This window comes from Nicotiana attenuata, unplaced genomic scaffold (assembly GCF_001879085.1).
Source record: "Nicotiana attenuata strain UT unplaced genomic scaffold, NIATTr2, whole genome shotgun sequence".
NCBI classification, from domain to species: Eukaryota; Viridiplantae; Streptophyta; class Magnoliopsida; order Solanales; family Solanaceae; genus Nicotiana; species Nicotiana attenuata.
In genome coordinates, this window is record NW_017674116.1 from 29,101 (window position 1) to 38,800 (window position 9,700).

Consider the following 9,700-nt stretch of genomic DNA (forward strand, 5'->3'; position numbering starts at 1 on the left):
GAGGACAGCCTCAAAAGTTTTGAGTTGCGGATTCTATTGGCCGACATTGTTCAAGGATGCTAGTGACTTGGTGAAGAGATGTGATGCATGTCAAAGAGCCGGCGGCATTTCAAAGAAGGATGAGATGCCCCTCAATACAATTCTCGAAGTGGATATTTTTGATGTTCGGGGCATCGATTTCATGGGTCCGTTCGTGAGCTCTTGTGGTAACACTTACATTCTCGTGGCGGTGGATTATGTCTCAAAGTGGGTGGAAGTCGTGGCTCTACCCAATAATGAAGCACGAAGTGTTGTAGCATTCTTGAAAAAGAGTATTTTCACGAGGTTTGGTACTCCTCGGGCCATTATTAGTGATGAGGGGTCCCATTTTTGCAACAAGGCTTTCGACTCATTGCTTGCTAAGTATTGAGTTAACCACAAAGTGACCACCCCCTATCATCCACAAGCTAGCGGTCAAGTGGAAGTCTGAAATCGGGAAATAAAGAGTATTTTGTCCAAAACGGTGAATGCTAATAGGACCGATTGGTCGAAGAAATTGGATGATGCTCTTTGGGCTTATCGGACGGCTTACAAGACCCCAATTGGTATGTCTCCGTATCAGTTGGTGTTTGGTAAGGCTTGCCATCTTCCGGTGGAATTAGAACACAAGGCTATGTGGGCGTTGAGAAAGTTGAACTTGGAATGGGATGTTGCAGCCAATCTCCGTGTGGAGCAATTGAATGAACTTGATGAGTTTAGATTTCATGCTTACTCCAGCTCATTCTTATATAAGGACAAGATGAAGTACCTTCACGACAAATATGCTCGGGGTAAGGAGTTCAAGGCGGGCGACATGGTTCTTCTTTTCAACTCCCGGTTGAGGTTATTTCCGGGCAAGCTCAAGTCTAAGTGGAGTGGTCCTTTTGAAGTGGTATTTGTGACTCCTTTTGGCGCTCTTGATCTCAAAAACAAGAATGGTGGAGTATTCCGGGTCAATGGGCACCGTGTCAAGCATTATTTGGGAAAGTTTGATGACAGCCACGTGGTGGCACACATTCATTTGAAGTGATATGATGGTAACATGCGTCGTGCCGCGACGTTAAATCAGGCGCTTCTTGGGAGGCAACCCATGTCTTTTTCTATTTCTTTGATTTTCTTTGTAGACTAGGATTTTTGGGCTAATGGTTTCTGAGATGTTGCAGGGACAATGTTGAAGCAGTGCAAAACAAAAGCACAAAAAGTCAGGTCTCTGTAGTTTGCCAACGCGGCCGCGCTACAAATCAGTGCGGTCCGCGCTGGCTTGTGCAAGGGGAGTAAGTCTTTGAAGTTACCGGCGCGGCCGCGTAGCATTTTTGCGCGGTCCGCACTGGGAGGAACCAAGTATTCATGCTCTCTGAAGTTTCACACGCAGCCGCGCTACATAACACTGCGGTCCGCGTGGGCAACTAGGTTCAAGTGTGCTGGACATAAACCTAGCGCTGTCCGCGGCCATTTTTGCGCGGCCGCGCTGGTAGGTAAGAAGGGGGTCCCACTGTTTTCTATAAATAGAGACCTTAGGCCTCACTTTGCCCTTTTCGCACTCTAACTTCCTGAGCCTCATTTATACTGTTCATCTAAGACCTTTGCATCAAATAGCTTGAATCTTCATAGCTCCTGGTAACATTTCTTGCACATTTCATTCATTAGTCTTAATTTTTAATTATTTTGTGTGCTTCCCAGTAGTATAGCTTCTTCTTTCTTCACATTTTTCTTAGGTTTAATGATTAGGTTAGTTTTTTTTGGTGTTTGTTTTGAACTCTGGACATGAATTTCTATATGAGTAATTGAGTAGGACAACTAGGACCCAAAATTGATCAAAAATGGACTAATGTATTAAACCCTAACTCAGTTAAAAATCCATGGCCAGTGCGGCCGCGCGTCCTTTCTGCGCGTTCCGCGTCCATTTGCCTGTGTGCTTAACTTTTCACCAGCGCGGCCGCGTCGTATTCTTGTGCGGTCCGTGCTAGCCCAACGCGGCCGTGGCCCATATCAATACGGACCGTGATGGGAGATTCAGAGAGGTCTCATTGGGGGCATATGCCCAGGCGGTCCGCGCTCCTGTTCTACGCGGTCCGCGCTGCCCCAGCGCGGCCGCGTGTTTGTTTTGCTCGGTCCGCGCCCCTGTGTCTTGCTTCTATATTCTGCAAATTAACTGTGTTTTCCTCTTGTGTTATTCATCTTTTCCACTGCATGTGCTTAAACTAACAATTTTAGACGTGTATTTTTTGCAGATCATGGTTATAGTACGAGGCGGTAAACAAACACAACAACCCGGGAGAGGTGGTGCCTTCCGAGGGAGTAGGGGAAAAAGAATAGCTAAACTCACTCCCCAGGCTCGGGAAAACATTAAAAAGACCCGTAAACTGATACGGACTGCTGATAGAGCTGCCTCTCACTCTTCGGGGAGTGAGTATGCACCATCCAGGAGCATAACCTCAGAGTCTGCCCCCACTCACGTCACTGACCCACTCAAATTACATGACACTCCTCTACCTTCACCCTCATCCAAAAGACCAGTCAACGTAGTCTCGGATTCGGCTGATGAGTCCGTGGCAGGCAGTGGTGATCAATACTCCAGCTCCCCCACAGCTTCATTATCCGGGGAGAGTTCAGGATATGGTGAGGGAGGTGAGCCTCATGTCGGGGGAATTGAACGAACCAGAAAACCTGAAGCATGGGCAGACAGATTCGTGAGTGAGTTGGCATTCCATAAGTTCAGAGAGTGGTGGCCCTTGAGAAAACTGATTCCAGAGAGAACATTCATTGACAAAGACCTCCTACCCCACAACCCGAACGTGCAAAAGGAATTCCGAACTAGATATGGCTGGGACTTCTTCAAGGAGAAATGTATTGATGCCAATGAACATATGGTGAAAGAATTTTATTGCAATGTTTCTCACATAGTCAAAGATACTAAGGTGACGAAGGTGAGAGACAAGATGGTAGTGTTTGATGGGAAGTCCTTGAATGACTATTTGGGGTTCAAGGAGGAGGATGAGACACAGTACTTAGCTAAGCTGGCAATGGGTGAGGAGGTGCGTCCTTGGTTGGCCGAATACTTGGCAGCCCCAGGCACTGTTCCAAAATGGTTGAAAGCAGGGGAAAAGATTCTGCGGAACACCTTCAGTTTGAAGCTAAGGGTTGGTTGACATTTATTTGTAGTAGACTTGATCCTTCCACCCATGATCACACAGTTCCTCTTGCCCGGGCTGTTCTTGTGGCATCCATCATGGCCGGTTTTCCTATCAATGTTGGTAATATCATCTCGAGGGTGATTTCTGCTATAGGACAGGACACGACCACAAATTACCCCTTCCCCAACACCATGTCTCTATACTTTAGGGATCTGAAGGTCAAGAAGAAACGATTTGATGTCTTAACCATGCCGGTGGCCCCCTACTCATGGTACAGCCAGTTGGGTTCGGACAACCCAAAGTCAAAGAAATACCAGCCACCCACCTCTGCCCTAACTGGCCAGTCTGAGGAGCCAGTTGCGGTAGAGCCTTCTACTGGACCATCCTCCATCCCTGCCACTTCCACCAGTGAGCCCTTGCCTCTAGGTCCTTCTACTTCAGCTGACCCGGCAGTCCCTTCATCAAAGACTCATCGGTTCACTGCCCACCAGCTCAGTTAGTCTTTAGCCAGTTTGAACAACTGGATGTCAGCTGCGACATCCAAGTTGTCCACCTTGGCTACTAGAGTTGAGGCCCAGTCAGCACCAACCACTGTTCAGATTCCTCCTTTTATTGAGGAGACATTGAAGAAGCTCCAGGCCAACCAGGAGAAGATTTTAGAGACTCAGGCCACCTTGACTAAGGCGGTAAATTCGCATGGTAAGGCTTTAAAGGAGCTTGCCAAGGAAGATAAGAAGATGAGAAAGTGAAGGGCGTCGAGGGGGTCAGTGATGAAGCTCCGAGCTGACGTGGACAAGCTATTGGCAGACCAGATGCCATTAGACTTGCTATTTGGGGATCCAGCCCTAGACCCAGCAGCATCTCAGCCACAGCAGGAGGAGGAGCCTAGGCACCCAAGAAAGAAGAGGAAGCTTCCTAGCACTGAGGGTGTAGTGATCGAGGTAGCACAGGTTCAGTAGGGTCCCTCCAGTGTTGCACCAGATATTCAGCCGGTCCATGTCCCGGCCCCTGTCCCAGCAGCAGAGCAGCAGCAAGCCGGGAACCAGTCTGAGGTTCCCACCAGTACAGAGGACCAGGGGACCATTGAGGAGCCCATGCAGACGAATCAGGCTTAAGGAGCCCCTTCTATATCCTTTGATCTTATTTTGTGCTTATTTGAGTAGTTGGCACTGGGGACAATGCCAGCTCTTATTCGTGGGGGTGTGCCCTACTTTTTTTGGATTATCTGGACGACTGTACATATTGGATTCTTAGTTTATGTTTTGTTTCTTTGATTTTCTAGTTGGTCTGTATATAACTTCACATTCTAGCTACTTTTTCTCGCACTTTTTATTCTCTTTTGGTCTGTATATAAAGTACTTTTGGTACATATTCATCCCTCATTGTATATTCTACTCCCCTATTGTACATATTCATTCGATTTTTCTATTTTCGCAAAAAATTTTCATTTTTAGCTTAGTAGATAGGCTCGTAGACTTTTGTTTTGTTTTTGGCGTTTTCAATAAGCCCTTGGTTTTCTTAATGCCATGGTTCTTTCCAAGGGTAGAGTATAGTGTGAACCGGGTGGCTCTTCCCGATGATAGATGGAGTGACTACCTTCTTAAGGGTTTGAGTCTGTTTCTTTGATTTTTCTTTTGTTTTTGATATTTCGTAGTTAATGGTACCTCAGGCAAAGCTTAACTTGGGCCTAACACATTTGCCTTTGATCCCATGGTCAAAGACATAATGTTGTGTTTAGGGTGTGGTGAAAGTCGTGGCCTTGAGACTCTTGTGTTGACCAAACAATCATCATGTGGTCTTTTTGGACCATTGTGCGCTTGAATCATGACTAAGGTCGTTGTGGGCCCTCGACTCGATATCTTTAGCAATCCTCTAGCATGTGTGGTGAGGAATAGAATTGAGTCCAAGTCCCAAGCCAATGGTCTAGAACTTGCCCCGAGTGTTTGTTTAGGCGAAATCATAGGTGAAGTTTGACTTGAGAAGTGACTATAGGCTCTCCTTGATCCAATTGTAAAAGGAACAATTCCATGGCCTACCAATAAAATGATCCCTAGTTAACCCTTTTGAGCCTTAAACCTTCTTCTTTCATGAACTAATGTTACAAGCCTATACCCGTTTTTATCCTCTCTTGGCACCCACACTTCCCTTGAGCAATGGCAAAGTCAAAGTTTGGGGGGAGAGACAAGAAGGGAAGCAAGGGAAAAAGGTACTAAAGCAAGAAGAAAAAGGCAAGGCAATGAAAAAGACAAAAAAAGAAAGAACAAGGTGAAAAAGAATAAAAAGGGGTCAAGAAAAACAAAAGTGAAAAAGGTGAGGAAACAAAAGTAGAAAAAGGAGAAATGATTTGAATTGCCTAAGAAAGAGTGACAATATATCCCTCTAGCCCTTGAAAAGAAGTGAATTACTCAAATGAGTCAAGAAGGTGCGCCAAAATGAATCAAGGAAAGTGCTTAAGGGAAGGTTGAACCCATTTGAAAAAGAAACATGTCCTACCCTTACCCAAAAGCCCTCACAATTGACTTCCCAAAAGCCCTATAGGATCTTGAGTCGAAGGGAACCTACATTAGTGGATACATACATAAGGGGCAAGCATATGGTACCTAGAGCCGGACTTGTGACCTTCTTTGTGAGAGAAATGAGTGAAAGTCCTTCAACCTCGATTTGTGTGTCAATACTCTAAAAAAAGTAAGGTTCGCTTAGGGAGAGTTGAGGATGTGTGAGTTTGGGTTCCACAATGACCAAGGTATTTGAGAAAAGCTCTTTGATGAAATGTGTCAACCCTTGATGCTCTTGTGTCACACTTAATCCATAGTTTTCAAAAGCTTAAAATGTGTTAATGATGCATTCGTATTGAGGGCAATTGTTAGTCCCAATTGATGCTTGTTGAGGTTACTCTAGGATAGCTGGAAATTCTTGGACTGCTCTTTTTGGGGTGGGTCTTATTTTGTTTGCTTGAGGACAAGCAAGGGTTTAAGTTTGGGGGAGTTGATAAGCTAGGATTTTACCATGATTATACCCCTTACTTGCTATTGCTTTTGTTACAAATAGCCACAAAATAGTCCCAAAAGGCTTACAAGTTGCGCTTGATTGCAGGTTTGAGCAAGAAGGTGACAAATGTCAAGAACAAGTGAAGTTGAGGAACAGGAAGACCTAACGCGGACCGCACTGATTTACCACGCGGTCCGCGCAAGGCAAGTTCAGAGAAGGCTTAAGTCTCACGCGACCGCGCTACATATCGGTGCGGTCCGCGTGAAGGAGATTCAGAGACATGGAATTTTAGCCAAGTCAAGCTATGCGGCCGCGCCCCATTCCTGCGCGGTCCGCGCCGACCGCCACGGCCGCGCGACATTTCTGCATGGTCCGCAGCCCCCAACTTCAGAAGATGAGATTTGAGAGTTCAAGGAGCCTACGCGGCCGCGCTGACCCTGCAGGGGTATTTTTGTCCAGATTTTCCAACTGGGTATAAATAGATCTTATTACCATTTTTAGGTTAAGTTTTAGATTCTGAACAAGAGCTGCGCTCGTGAGAACTACTGTGTAGCCTATTTTGGCAATTTTCCTCTTCAATATCATAATTTTTAATTAGTAATCAATCATTATGTTATTTTCATCATCTACTTCTACTGTTTCTTCTTTAATTATGTCTAGCTAAACCCATTAGCTAGGGTTGTGGCTCAACCCTAGTGTGGGCAGTTAATGGGTGTTGCATTCTAGGGTGAGATTGAGATTGGGTATTTGTTATTTGGGTTGATTTTGTGTTTCAATCTAGAATTTGTGGTTGCAAATATGAATTCAAGCTTAGTGGGTCTAACTCTTGTTGGGAAAGAGAGTCATATGACCCTAAAAGTTAACCCAACAAGGAATTGGGATGGACCCATGAGAATAGTAGTCCCAATTAACGGGTTAAACCTCGAAAGAGTAACTACCCTACTTGAGCCCTAGTTGCCTGGTCTAATTGGCCTACCTAATTGGTCTCGAGAGAGTCAATTGGGCAAAATCGTTCTCTATACCGAGAGGTGTGAGATTGAGTGCAAGTGTGTAACGGCTATAGCAATAAACCCATATTTATCAATCTCCCCTTAGTAGCTTCTACCCGTTAGCTAGCCACCTAGGTAGTGTCACGACCCTAGTGCCTTTTTCCTATATTAAGCACAACTTAGCAATATTTCCTTAGCATAATTTAGCTTTAATCCTTAGATTACAATAGTAGTTTTAAATATAAAAACCCCCAAAAATGTTAGGAGTGCAATTAGAAGTACAAACGCAATTCTAGGCTAAACAGGCAATACAACTCCATTCCAAGCTCCCTGTGGAAATTCGACCCCGATCCACTATTCGGGTATTAGTTATTGCTACCCACTCTTCCTACCATTGTGTAGTGTTGAGACGGTTGCGATCAGCATACTTTGTAGCACACTGGAAATTAATGTTGCTTTCCCTCCATATGATAACAATTTTCCTTTCCAAGAGTGTAGTTTGGCCTTCATTCTCTGACTTATATCATTGTAGTAATCCTTTCCCCTTCTTGCATAGAATATTGGGCGCCCCAGATAGGTAAAAGGAAACTCCCCTTTTGAGAAACCTGTGATGTTACCTACATCATTTGTCAATATACTAGACACCTTGGCATGCATATAGTATGAACTCTTTGCCTTGTTAATCAATTGCCCAGAAACCTGCTCATACTGTACCAAAACATCCACTATTCTCTGTAATGAATAAGGATCCGCAGAAGCAAATATGATGGTATCATCAGCATAGTCTAGATGATTCAAAGGATCAGTCCATTTAGGCATTCCAAAACCCCTAAATTGTCTATCTTCAAATAGTTTATTCAAAGATCTTGACAAAACTTCAGCTGATAGGATAAATAAGGCTGGTGAAAGAGGATCTCCTTGCTTTACCCCCTAGTTGAGTGAAAAAACCCTGATGCCTGTCCATTAACCATGACTGAATACGAGTTATTAGAGATCAAATTCCAAACCATATTAATAAAACATTCGGCAAATCCCATCCTCCTTAATACATGCAACAAATACTTCCATGAGACCCTATCATAGGCCTTTGCCATGTCTAGCTTAATCACCACATTAACAGGTTTCCCCCTCAGCCTTATGTCAGTAACAATCTCTTGAGTTAACATATTTTCAAAAATACTCCTGCCCATGACAAAACCTGATTGGTTTGGAGAGATTAAAGAAAGTAATACCTTTTCCAGCTTATCATAGCCTCATATTCGGCTTCATTATTAGTCAATTTCACAATTCTATATACTGCCTTATTACATTACCCGTGTGTCGTTTTAATATCCGAACCCTTTCGCGTTAGAAGCACCGTCCGTGAATAGGGTCCAGACCCCCAAGCTAGTCCCGGAGGCAAGCAATAATTCTTTCTCGACCCTGGGATCAAGGCTGGTGTGAAGTCGGCCACAAAGTTTGCCAAAATCTGAGACATTATAGCAGTTTGGGGTTTGTACTCAACATCATACCCGCTAACCTCTACAACCCATTTTTCCAGTCGACCCGAAAGCTCGAGTTTATGCATAACATTCATTAGCGGATACGAGGTCACAACACATATAAGGTGACATTAGAAGTATAGTTTTAGTTTCCTTGATGCGCTTAATAAGGCAAGCGCTAATTTATCTAAGTATGGATACCTTTCGGCATCACCTAGGGTTCTACTAACATAATAGATAGGAAACTGCGTACCTTCTTCTTCCCGGACCAGGACGCCACTTGCCGCTACCTCGGAGACTGCCAAGTAGAGGTATAACTACTCGTTTCCTTTCAGGATATGCAACAAAGAAGGACTTGATAAGTATCGTTTGAGTTCCTCGAAAGGCTTTTGAAATTCCGGGGTCCAAGAGAAGTCGTTCTTTTTCTTTAGTAACAAGAAGAATCGGTGGCTCTTATCCGATGAACTAAAAATAAATAGGCCCAATGCTGCTATCCGTCCGGTTAGTCTCTGTAGTGCTTTGACGTTGTTAACCATGGTGATATATTCTATGGACTTTATTTTATCCGGGTTGATCTTTATCCCTCGGTTAGAGACCATGAAACCGAGGAACTTGCCCGAGAAGACTCTGAAGGCACACTTCTCCGGGTTCAGCTACATGTAGTATTTCCTTAGTATCTCGAAGGTTTCCTGCAAATGTTTCAAATGGTCCTCTGCTCGTACGCACTTAACTAACATATCGTCAACACAAACCTCTATTAATTTCCCTATATGTTCCTCGAATATTCGGTTAACTAGGCGTTGATATGTTGCACCAGCATTTTTTAATCCAAACAACAACACGTTATAACAATAAGTGCCGAATTTAGTTATAAAATAAGTCTTCTCTTGGTCGCCCAGGTCCATCCGTATATTGTTGTACCCGGAATAGGTATCGAGAAAACTCAGCCCGTGCCCAACCGTTGCATTGACCATTCAGTCGATGTTAGGGAATGGAAATGAATCCTTCGAGCATGCCTTATTCAAGTCCTTATAATCTACACATATTCAAAGCTTGTTTCCTTTTTAGGTATGACTACTATGTTAGTTAG